The sequence below is a fragment of the Ipomoea nil genome, unplaced genomic scaffold (genome assembly GCF_001879475.1).
Source record: "Ipomoea nil cultivar Tokyo-kokei standard unplaced genomic scaffold, Asagao_1.1 scaffold3227, whole genome shotgun sequence".
Taxonomy (NCBI): domain Eukaryota; kingdom Viridiplantae; phylum Streptophyta; class Magnoliopsida; order Solanales; family Convolvulaceae; genus Ipomoea; species Ipomoea nil.
The window spans coordinates 65,775-78,404 of record NW_017619655.1 but is presented as its reverse complement, the minus strand read 5'-3'; the positions used below and the strand labels follow the sequence as shown (position 1 = coordinate 78,404).

General features: G+C 33.1%; 14 non-coding genes across 14 annotated transcripts; all 14 read left to right on the top strand.

Moving 5' to 3' along the window:
• Positions 1-783: 783 nt before the first annotated feature.
• Positions 784-856, top strand: TRNAA-AGC. The gene has a single exon. It is a non-coding gene; the product is annotated as a tRNA-Ala (tRNA).
• Positions 857-1,211: 355 nt separating this feature from the next.
• On the top strand, positions 1,212-1,284 carry TRNAA-AGC. The gene has a single exon. It is a non-coding gene; the product is annotated as a tRNA-Ala (tRNA).
• A 1,194-nt stretch (positions 1,285-2,478) lies between these two features.
• Positions 2,479-2,551, top strand: TRNAA-AGC. Its single transcript has one exon. It is a non-coding gene; the product is annotated as a tRNA-Ala (tRNA).
• A 356-nt stretch (positions 2,552-2,907) lies between these two features.
• On the top strand, positions 2,908-2,980 carry TRNAA-AGC. The gene has a single exon. It is a non-coding gene; the product is annotated as a tRNA-Ala (tRNA).
• A 355-nt stretch (positions 2,981-3,335) lies between these two features.
• TRNAA-AGC lies at positions 3,336-3,408 on the top strand. The gene has a single exon. It is a non-coding gene; the product is annotated as a tRNA-Ala (tRNA).
• Positions 3,409-5,403: 1,995 nt separating this feature from the next.
• On the top strand, positions 5,404-5,476 carry TRNAA-AGC. The gene has a single exon. It is a non-coding gene; the product is annotated as a tRNA-Ala (tRNA).
• Positions 5,477-6,261: 785 nt separating this feature from the next.
• TRNAA-AGC lies at positions 6,262-6,334 on the top strand. The gene has a single exon. It is a non-coding gene; the product is annotated as a tRNA-Ala (tRNA).
• A 357-nt stretch (positions 6,335-6,691) lies between these two features.
• Positions 6,692-6,764, top strand: TRNAA-AGC. Its single transcript has one exon. It is a non-coding gene; the product is annotated as a tRNA-Ala (tRNA).
• Positions 6,765-7,120: 356 nt separating this feature from the next.
• Positions 7,121-7,193, top strand: TRNAA-AGC. The gene has a single exon. It is a non-coding gene; the product is annotated as a tRNA-Ala (tRNA).
• A 356-nt stretch (positions 7,194-7,549) lies between these two features.
• TRNAS-AGA lies at positions 7,550-7,622 on the top strand. Its single transcript has one exon. It is a non-coding gene; the product is annotated as a tRNA-Ser (tRNA).
• A 1,592-nt stretch (positions 7,623-9,214) lies between these two features.
• TRNAA-AGC lies at positions 9,215-9,287 on the top strand. Its single transcript has one exon. It is a non-coding gene; the product is annotated as a tRNA-Ala (tRNA).
• A 785-nt stretch (positions 9,288-10,072) lies between these two features.
• TRNAA-AGC lies at positions 10,073-10,145 on the top strand. Its single transcript has one exon. It is a non-coding gene; the product is annotated as a tRNA-Ala (tRNA).
• Positions 10,146-10,502: 357 nt separating this feature from the next.
• TRNAA-AGC lies at positions 10,503-10,575 on the top strand. The gene has a single exon. It is a non-coding gene; the product is annotated as a tRNA-Ala (tRNA).
• A 1,190-nt stretch (positions 10,576-11,765) lies between these two features.
• On the top strand, positions 11,766-11,838 carry TRNAA-AGC. The gene has a single exon. It is a non-coding gene; the product is annotated as a tRNA-Ala (tRNA).
• The last annotated feature ends 792 nt before the right edge of the window (positions 11,839-12,630 follow it).

Here is a 12,630-nt window from a genome sequence, read left to right as displayed (position 1 = left end):
TTGAAAGCCTTCTAAGTGCAAGCTTAGAACACAACACCCAACCTAATCAAATGTGTAATGAAATCAACCAAGAACACGAACACCAGAAGTTGAAGGCTTTATTTGGCAAGATATATGACCCTATATATTAAGTTTTTGTATGATTTGCATCCTACCACTCAGACTATGAATTTAAAGCACAATTTTAAACACATCAAATAACCACTATAATTATAATACAATCAACAGTATCCTATTAACTTAGAACTATTATGGGTAGAAATGCATTTCTTGATCACATAGTATAAATCTAGATAACATATAAAACTTCGACATTTTATAACTAGTCAAATTCGAAAAATTCACAATGAAAATGGGGATGTAGCTCGGATGGTAGAGCGCTCGCTTAGCATGCGAGAGGTATGGGGATTGATACCCCGCATCTCCACTTTGAAAGCCTTCTAAGTGCAAGCTTAGAACACAACACCCAACCTAATCAAATGTGTAATGAAATCAACCAAGAACACGAACACCAGAAGTTGAAGGCTTTATTGGGCAAGATATATGACCCTATATATTAAGTTTTTATATGATTTGCATCCTACCACTCAGACTATGAATTTAAAGCAAAATTTTAAACACATCAAATAACCACTATAATTATATTACAATCAACTGTATCCTATTAACTTAGAATTATTATGTGTAGAAATGCATTTCTTGATCACATAGTATAAATCTAGATAACATATAAAACTTCGACATTTTATAAATAGTCAAATTCGAAAAATTCACAATGAAAATGGGGATGTAACTCAGATGGTAGAGCGCTCGCTTAGCATGCGAGAGGTACGGGGATCGATACCCCGCATCTCCACTTTGAAAGCCTTGTAAGTGCAAGCTTAGAACCAACACCCAACTTAATCAAATGTGTATTGAAAACCATCAAGACCACGAACACTAGAAGTCGAAAACATTCTTGGGCTAGATATATGACCCTATATATTAAGTTTTTATATGATTTGCATCCTACCACTCAGACTATGAATTTAAAGCAAAATTTTAAACACATCAAATAACCACTATAATTATATTACAATCAACAGTATCCTATTAACTTAGAATTATTATGGGTAGAAATGTATTTCTTGACCACATAGTACAAATCTAGATAACATATAAAACTTCGACATTTTATAACTAGTCAAATTCGAAAAATTCACAATGAAAATGGGGATGTAGCTCAGATGGTAGAGCGCTCGCTTAGCATGCGAGAGGTATGGGGATTGATACCCCACATCTCCACTTTGAAAGCCTTATAAGTGCAAGCTTAGAACACAACACCCAACCTAATCAAATGTGTAATGAAAACAATCAACACCACGAACACTAGAAGTTGAAGGCTTTCTTGGGCAAGATATATGACCCTATATATTAAGTTTTTATATGATTTGCATCCTACCACTCAAACTATGAATTTAAAGCAAAATTTTAAACACATTAAATAACCACTATAATTATAATACAATCAACAGTATCCTATTAACTTAGAATTATTATGGGTAGAAATGCATTTCTTGATCACATAGTATAAATCTAGATAACATATAAAACTTCGACATTTTATAACTAGTCAAATTCGAAAAATTCACAATGAAAATGGGGATGTAGCTCAAATGGTAGAGCGCTCGCTTAGCATGTGAGAGGTACGGGGATTGATACCCCGCATCTCCACTTTGAAAGCCTTCTAAGTGCAGTGCAAGCTTAGAACATAACACCCAACCTAATCAAATGTGTAATGAAAACAATCAAGACCACGAACACCAGAAGTTGAAGGCTTTCTTGGGCTAGATATATGACCCTATATATTAAGTTTTTATATGATTTGCATCCTACCACTTAGACTATGAATTTAAAGCAAAATTTTAAACACATCAAATAACCACTATAATTATAATACAATCAAAAGTATCCTATTAACTTAGAATTATTATGGGTAGAAATGCATTTCTTGATCACATAGTATAAATCTAGATAACATATAAAACTTCGACATTTTATAACTTGTCAAATTCGAAAAATTCACAATGAAAATGGGGATGTAGCTCAGATGGTAGAGCGCTCGCTTAGCATGCGAGAGGTACTTTGAAAGCCTTGTAAGTGCAAGCTTAGAACACAATACCCAACATAAGCAAATGTGTAATGAAAACAATCAAGACCACAAACACCAGAAGTTGAAGGTTTTATTGGGCTAGATATATGACCCTATATATTACGTTTTTATATGATTTGCATCCTACCACTCAGACTATGAATTTAAAGAAAAATTTTAAACACATCAAATAACCACTATAATTATAATACTATCAACAGTATCCTATTAACTTAGAATTATTATGGGTAGAAATGAATTTCTTGATCACATAGTATAAATCTAGATAACATATAAAACTTCGACATTTTATAACTAGTCAAATTCGAAAAATTCACAATGAAAATGGGGATGTAGCTCAGATGGTAGAGCGCTCGCTTAGCATGCGAGAGGTATGGGGATTGATACCCCGCATCTCCACTTTGAAAGCCTTCTAAGTGCAAGCTTAGAACACAACACCCAACCTAATCAAATGTGTAATGAAAACAACCAAGAACACGAACACCAGAAGTTGAAGGCTTTATTGGGCAAGATATATGACCCTATATATTAAGTTTTTATATGATTTGCATCCTACCACTCAGACTATGAATTTAAAGCAAAATTTTAAACACATCAAATAACCACTATAATTATAATACAATCAACAGTATCCTATTAACTTAGAATTATTATGGGTAGAAATGCATTTCTTGATCACATAGTATAAATCTAGATAACATATAAAACTTCGACATTTTATAACTAGTCAAATTCGAAAAATTCACAGTGAAAATGGGGATGTAGCTCAGATGGTAGAGCGCTCGCTTAGCATGCGAGAGGAACGGGGATCGATACCCCGCATCTCCACTTTGAAAGCCTTGTAAGTGCAAGCTTAGAACCAACACCCAACCTAATCAAATGTGTATTGAAAACCATCAAGACCACGAATACCATAAGTTGAAAACTTTCTTGGGCTAGATATATGACCCTTTATATTAAGTTTTTAAATGATTTGCATCCTACCACTCAGACTATGAATTTAAAGCAAAATTTTAAACACATCAAATAACCACTATAATAATATTACAATCAACAGTATCCTATTAACTTAGAATTATTATGTGTAGAAATGCATTTCTTGATCACATAGTATAAATCTAGATAACATATAAAACTTCGAAATTTTATAACTAGTCAAATTCGAAAAATTCACAATGAAAATGGGGATGTAACTCAGATGGTAGAGCGCTCGCTTAGCATGCGAGAGGTACGGGGTTCGATACCCCGCATCTCCACTTTGAAAGCCTTGTAAGTGCAAGCTTATAACCAACACCCAACCTAATCAAATGTGTATTGAAAACCATCAAGACCACGAACACAAGAAGTTGAAAACATTCTTGGGCAAGATATATGACCCAATATATTAAGTTTTTATATGATTTGCATCCTACCACTCAGACTATGAATTTAATGCAAAATTTAAAACACATCAAATAACCACTATAATTATAATAATATCAACAGTATCCTATTCACTTAGAATTATTATGGGTAGAAATACATTTCTTGATCACATAGTATAAATCTAGATAACATATAAAACTTCGACATTTTATAACTAGTCCAATTCGAAAAATTCACAATGAAAATGGGGATGTAGCTCAGATGGTAGACCGCTCGCTTAGCATGCGAGAGGTACTTTGAAAGCCTTGTAAGTGCAAGCTTAGAACACATACCCAACATAAGCAAATGTGTAATGAAAACAATCAAGACCCCAAACACCAGAAGTTGAAGGTTTTATTGGGCTAGATATATGACCCTATATATTAAGTTTTTATATGATTTGCATCCTACCACTCAGACTATGAATTTAAAGCAAAATTTTAAACACATCAAATAACCACTATAAATATAATACTATCAACAGTATCCTATTAACTTAGAATTATTATGGGTAGAAATACATTTCTTGATCACATAGTATAAATCTAGATAACATATAAAACATCGACATTTTATAACTAGTCCAATTCGAAAAATTCACAATGAAAATGGGGATGTAGCTCAGATGGTAGACCGCTCGCTTAGCATGCGAGAGGTACTTTGAAAGCCTTGTAAGTGCAAGCTTAGAACACATACCCAACATAAGCAAATGTGTAATGAAAACAATCAAGACCCCAAACACCAGAAGTTGAAGGTTTTATTGGGCTAGATATATGACCCTATATATTAAGTTTTTATATGATTTGCATCCTACCACTCAGACTATGAATTTAAAGCAAAATTTTAAACACATCAAATAACCACTATAAATATAATACTATCAACAGTATCCTATTAACTTAGAATTATTATGGGTAGAAATGAATTTCTTGATCACATAGTATAAATCTAGATAACATATAAAACTTCGACATTTTATAACTAGTCAAATTCGAAAAATTCACAATGAAAATGGGGATGTAGCTTAGATGGTAGAGCGCTCGCGTAGCATGTGAGAGGTACGGGGATTGATACCCCGCATCTCCACTTTAAAAGCCTTCTAAGTGCAAGCTTAGAACACAACACCCAACCTAATCAAATGTGTAATGAAAACAACCAAGAACACGAACACCAGAAGGTGAAGGTTTTATTGGGCTAGATATATGACCCTATATATTAAGTTTTTATATGATTTGCATCCTACCACTCAGACTATGAATTTAAAGTAAAATTTTAAACACATCAAATAACCACTATAATTATAATACAATCAACAGTATCCTATTAACATAGAATTATTATGGGTAGAAATACATTTCTTGATCACATAGTATAAATCTAGATAACATATAAAACTTCGACATTTTATAACTAGTCCAATTCGAAAAATTCACAATGAAAATGGGGATGTAGCTCAGATGGTAGAGCGCTCTCTTAGCATGCGAGAGGTACTTTGAAAGCCTTGTAAGTGCAAGCTTAGAACACAATACCCAACATAAGCAAATGTGTAATGAAAACAATCAAGACCACAAACACCAGAAGTTGAAGGTTTTATTGGGCTAGATATATGACCCTATATATTAAGTTTTTATATGATTTGCATCCTACCACTCAGAGTATGAATTTAAAGCAAAATTTTAAACACATCAAATAACCACTATAATTATAATACAATCAACAGTATCCTATTAACTTAGAATTATTATGGGTAGAAATGCATTTCTTGATCACATAGTATAAATCTAGATAACATATAAAACCTTCGACATTTTATAAGTAGTCAAATTCGAAAAATTCACAATGAAAATGGGGATGTAGCTCAGATGGTAGAGCGCTCGCTTAGCATGCGAGAGGTCCGGGGATTGATACCCCGCATCTCCACTTTGAAAGCCTTGTAAGTGCAAGCTTAGAACACAACACCCAACCTAATCAAATATGTAATGAAAACAATCAAGACCACGAACACCAGAAGTTGAAGGCTTTCTTGTGCTAGATATACGACCATATATATTAAGTTTTTATATGATTTGCATCCTACCACTCAGACTATGAATTTAAAGCAAAATTCTAAACACATCAAATAACCACTATAATTATATTACAATCAACAGTATCCTATTAACTTAGAATTATTATGGGTAGAAATGCATTTCTTGATCACATAGTATAAATCTAGATAACATATAAAACTACGACATTTTTTAACTAGTCAAATTCGAAAAATTCACAATGAAAATGGGGATGTAGCTCAGATGGTAGAGCGCTCGCTTAGCATGCGAGAGGTACGGGGATTGTAACCCCGCTTCTCTACTTTGAAAGCCTTGTAAGTGCAAGCTTAGAACACAACACCCAACCTAATCAAATGTGTAATGAAAACAATCAACACCACGAACACCAGAAGTTGAAGGCTTTCTTGGGCAAGATATATGACCCTATATAATAAGTTTTTATATGATTTGCATCCTACCACTCAGACTATGAATTTAAAGCAAAATTTTAAACACATTAAATAACCACTATAATTATAATACAATCAACAGTATCCTATTAACTTAGAATTATTATGGGTAGAAATGCATTTCTTGATCACATAGTATAAATCTAGATAACATATAAAACTTCGACATTTTATAACTAGTCAAATTCGAAAAATTCACAATGAAAATGGGGATGTAGCTCAGATGGTAGAGCACTCGCTTAGCATGTGAGAGGTACGGGGATCGATACCCCGCATCTCCACTTTGAAAGCCTTCTAATTGCAAGCTTAGAACACAACACCCAACCTAATGAAATGTGTAATGAAAACAACCAAGAACACGAACACCAGAAGGTGAAGGTTTTATTCGGCTAGATATATGACCCTATATATTAAGTTTTTATATGATTTGCATCCTACCACTCAGACTATGAATTTAAAGCAAAATTTTAAACTCATCGAATAACTACTATAATTATAATACAATCAACAGTATCCTATTAACTTAGAATTAATATGGGTAGATATGCATTTCTTGATCACATAGTATAAATATAGATAACATATAAAACCTTCGTCATTTTACAACCAGTCTAATTCAAAAAATTAACAATGAAAATGGGGATGTAGCTCAGATGGTAGAGCGCTCGCTTAGCATGCGAGAGGTACGGGGATCGATACCCCGCATCTCCACTTTGAAAGCCTTGAAAGTGCAAGCTTAAAACACAACACCCAACCTAATCAATTGTGTAATGAAAACAACCAAAAACACAAACACCAGAAGGTGAAGGTTTTATTGGTCTGGATATATGACCCTATATATTAAGTTTTTATATGATTTGCATCCTACCACTCAGACTATGAATTTAAAGTAAAATTTTAAACACATCAAATAACCACTATAATTATAATACAATCAACAGAATCCTATTAACATAGAATTATTATGGGTAGAAATACATTTCTTGATCACATAGTATAAATCTTGATAACATATAAAACTTCGACATTTTATAACTAGTCCAATTCGAAAAATTAACAATGAAAATGGGGATGTAGCTCAGATGGTAGAGCGCTCGCTTAGCATGCGAGAGGTACGGGGATCGATACCCCGCATCTCCACTTTGAAAGCCTTGAAAGTGCAAGCTTAAAACACAACACCCAACCTAATCAATTGTGTAATGAAAACAACCAAAAACACAAACACCAGAAGGTGAAGGTTTTATTGGGCTGGATATATGACCCTATATATTAAGTTTTTATATGATTTGCATCCTACCACTCAGACTATGAATTTAAAGTAAAATTTTAAACACATCAAATAACCACTATAATTATAATACAATCAACAGAATCCTATTAACATAGAATTATTATGGGTAGAAATACATTTCTTGATCACATAGTATAAATCTAGATAACATATAAAACTTCGAAATTTTATAACTAGTCAAATTCGAAAAATTCACAATGAAAATGGGGATGTAACTCAGATGGTAGAGCGCTCGCTTAGAATGCGAGAGGTACGGGGTTCGATACCCCGCATCTCCACTTTGAAAGCCTTGTAAGTGCAAGCTTAGAACCAACACCCAACCTAATCAAATGTGTATTGAAAACCATCAAGACCACGAACACAAGAAGTTGAAAACATTCTTGGGCAAGATATATGACCCAATATATTAAGTTTTTATATGATTTGCATCCTACCACTCAGACTATGAATTTAATGCAAAATTTAAAACACATCAAATAACCACTATAATTATAATAATATCAACAGTATCCTATTCACTTAGAATTATTATGGGTAGAAATACATTTCTTGATCACATAGTATAAATCTAGATAACATATAAAACTTCGACATTTTATAACTAGTCCAATTCGAAAAATTCACAATGAAAATGGGGATGTAGCTCAGATGGTAGACCGCTCGCTTAGCATGCGAGAGGTACTTTGAAAGCCTTGTAAGTGCAAGCTTAGAACACATACCCAACATAAGCAAATGTGTAATGAAAACAATCAAGACCCCAAACACCAGAAGTTGAAGGTTTTATTGGGCTAGATATATGACCCTATATATTAAGTTTTTATATGATTTGCATCCTACCACTCAGACTATGAATTTAAAGCAAAATTTTAAACACATCAAATAACCACTATAAATATAATACTATCAACAGTATCCTATTAACTTAGAATTATTATGGGTAGAAATGAATTTCTTGATCACATAGTATAAATCTAGATAACATATAAAACTTCGACATTTTATAACTAGTCAAATTCGAAAAATTCACAATGAAAATGGGGATGTAGCTTAGATGGTAGAGCGCTCGCGTAGCATGTGAGAGGTACGGGGATTGATACCCCGCATCTCCACTTTAAAAGCCTTCTAAGTGCAAGCTTAGAACACAACACCCAACCTAATCAAATGTGTAATGAAAACAACCAAGAACACGAACACCAGAAGGTGAAGGTTTTATTGGGCTAGATATATGACCCTATATGTTAAGTTTTTATATGATTTGCATCCTACCACTCAGACTATGAATTTAAAGTAAAATTTTAAACACATCAAATAACCACTATAATTATAATACAATCAACAGTATCCTATTAACATAGAATTATTATGGGTAGAAATACATTTCTTGATCACATAGTATAAATCTAGATAACATATAAAACTTCGACATTTTATAACTAGTCCAATTCGAAAAATTCACAATGAAAATGGGGATGTAGCTCAGATGGTAGAGCGCTCTCTTAGCATGCGAGAGGTACTTTGAAAGCCTTGTAAGTGCAAGCTTAGAACACAATACCCAACATAAGCAAATGTGTAATGAAAACAATCAAGACCACAAACACCAGAAGTTGAAGGTTTTATTGGGCTAGATATATGACCCTATATATTAAGTTTTTATATGATTTGCATCCTACCACTCAGAGTATGAATTTAAAGCAAAATTTTAAACACATCAAATAACCACTATAATTATAATACAATCAACAGTATCCTATTAACTTAGAATTATTATGGGTAGAAATGCATTTCTTGATCACATAGTATAAATCTAGATAACATATAAAACCTTCGACATTTTATAAGTAGTCAAATTCGAAAAATTCACAATGAAAATGGGGATGTAGCTCAGATGGTAGAGCGCTCGCTTAGCATGCGAGAGGTACGGGGATTGATACCCCGCATCTCCACTTTGAAAGCCTTGTAAGTGCAAGCTTAGAACACAACACCCAACCTAATCAAATATGTAATGAAAACAATCAAGACCACGAACACCAGAAGTTGAAGGCTTTCTTGTGCTAGATATACGACCATATATATTAAGTTTTTATATGATTTGCATCCTACCACTCAGACTATGAATTTAAAGCAAAATTCTAAACACATCAAATAACCACTATAATTATATTACAATCAACAGTATCCTATTAACTTAGAATTATTATGGGTAGAAATGCATTTCTTGATCACATAGTATAAATCTAGATAACATATAAAACTACGACATTTTTTAACTAGTCAAATTCGAAAAATTCACAATGAAAATGGGGATGTAGCTCAGATGGTAGAGCGCTCGCTTAGCATGCGAGAGGTACGGGGATTGTAACCCCGCTTCTCTACTTTGAAAGCCTTGAAAGTGCAAGCTTAGAACACAACACCCAACCTAATCAAATGTGTAATGAAAACAATCAACACCACGAACACCAGAAGTTGAAGGCTTTCTTGGGCAAGATATATGACCCTATATAATAAGTTTTTATATGATTTGCATCCTACCACTCAGACTATGAATTTAAAGCAAAATTTTAAACACATTAAATAACCACTATAATTATAATACAATCAACAGTATCCTATTAACTTAGAATTATTATGGGTAGAAATGCATTTCTTGATCACATAGTATAAATCTAGATAACATATAAAACTTCGACATTTTATAACTAGTCAAATTCGAAAAATTCACAATGAAAATGGGGATGTAGCTCAGATGGTAGAGCACTCGCTTAGCATGTGAGAGGTACGGGGATCGATACCCCGCATCTCCACTTTGAAAGCCTTCTAATTGCAAGCTTAGAACACAACACCCAACCTAATGAAATGTGTAATGAAAACAACCAAGAACACGAACACCAGAAGGTGAAGGTTTTATTCGGCTAGATATATGACCCTATATAATAAGTTTTTATATGATTTGCATCCTACCACTCAGACTATGAATTTAAAGCAAAATTTTAAACTCATCGAATAACTACTATAATTATAATACAATCAACAGTATCCTATTAACTTAGAATTAATATGGGTAGATATGCATTTCTTGATCACATAGTATAAATATAGATAACATATAAAACCTTCGTCATTTTACAACCAGTCTAATTCAAAATATTAACAATGAAAATGGGGATGTAGCTCAGATGGTAGAGCGCTCGCTTAGCATGCGAGAGGTACGGGGATCGATACCCCGCATCTCCACTTTGAAAGCCTTGAAAGTGCAAGCTTAAAACACAACACCCAACCTAATCAATTGTGTAATGAAAACAACCAAAAACACAAACACCAGAAGGTGAAGGTTTTATTGGGCTGGATATATGACCCTATATATTAAGTTTTTATATGATTTGCATCCTACCACTCAGACTATGAATTTAAAGTAAAATTATAAACACATCAAATAACCACTATAATTATAATACAATCAACAGAATCCTATTAACATAGAATTATTATGGGTAGAAATACATTTCTTGATCACATAGTATAAATCTTGATAACATATAAAACTTCGACATTTTATAACTAGTCCAATTCGAAAAATTCACAATGAAAATGGGGATGTAGCTCAGATGGTAGAGCGCTCTCTTAGCATGCGAGAGGTACTTTGAAAGCCTTGTAAGTGCAAGCTTAGAACACAATACCCAACATAAGCAAATGTGTAATGAAAACAATCAAGACCACAAACACCAGAAGTTGAAGGTTTTATTGGGCTAGATATATGACCCTATATATTAAGTTTTTATATGATTTGCATCCTACCACTCAGAGTATGAATTTAAAGCAAAATTTTAAACACATCAAATAACCACTATAATTATAATACAATCAACAGTATCCTATTAACTTAGAATTATTATGGGTAGAAATGCATTTCTTGATCACATAGTATAAATCTAGATAACATATAAAACCTTCGACATTTTATAAGTAGTCAAATTCGAAAAATTCACAATGAAAATGGGGATGTAGCTCAGATGGTAGAGCGCTCGCTTAGCATGCGAGAGGTACGGGGATTGTAACCCCGCTTCTCTACTTTGAAAGCCTTGTAAGTGCAAGCTTAGAACACAACACCCAACCTAATCAAATGTGTAATGAAAACAATCAACACCACGAACACCAGAAGTTGAAGGCTTTCTTGGGCAAGATATATGACCCTATATAATAAGTTTTTATATGATTTGCATCCTACCACTCAGACTATGAATTTAAAGCAAAATTTTAAACACATTAAATAACCACTATAATTATAATACAATCAACAGTATCCTATTAACTTAGAATTATTATGGGTAGAAATGCATTTCTTGATCACATAGTATAAATCTAGATAACATATAAAACTACGACATTTTATAACTAGTCAAATTCGAAAAATTCACAATGAAAATGGGGATGTAGCTCAGATGGTAGAGCACTCGCTTAGCATGTGAGAGGTACGGGGATCGATACCCCGCATCTCCACTTTGAAAGCCTTCTAATTGCAAGCTTAGAACACAACACCCAACCTAATGAAATGTGTAATGAAAACAACCAAGAACACGAACACCAGAAGGTGAAGGTTTTATTCGGCTAGATATATGACCCTATATATTAAGTTTTTATATGATTTGCATCCTACCACACAGACTATGAATTTAAAGCAAAATTTTAAACACATCAAATAACCACTATAATTATAATACAATCAACAGTATCCTATTAACATAGAATTATTATGGGTAGAAATACATTTCTTGATCACATAGTATAAATCTAGATAACATATAAAACTTCGACATTTTATAACTAGTTCAATTCGAAAAATTCACAATGAAAATGGGGATGTAGCTCAGATGGTAGAGCGCTCGCTTAGCATGCGAGAGGTACTTTGAAAGCCTTGTAAGTGCAAGCTTAGAACACAACACCCAACATAAGCAAATGTGTAATGAAAACAATCAAGACCACAAACACCAGAAGTTGAAGGTTTTATTGGGCTAGATATATGACCCTATATATTAAGTTTTTATATGATTTGCATCCTACCACTCAGACTATGAATTTAAAGCAAAATTTTAAACACATCAAATAACCACTATAATTATAATAATATCAACAGTATCCTATTCACTTAGAATTATTATGGGTAGAAATGAATTTCTTGATCACATAGTATAAATCTAGATAACATATAAAACTTCGAAATTTTATAACTAGTCAAATTCGAGAAATTCACAATGAAAATGGGGATGTAGCTCAGATGGTAGAGCGCTCGCT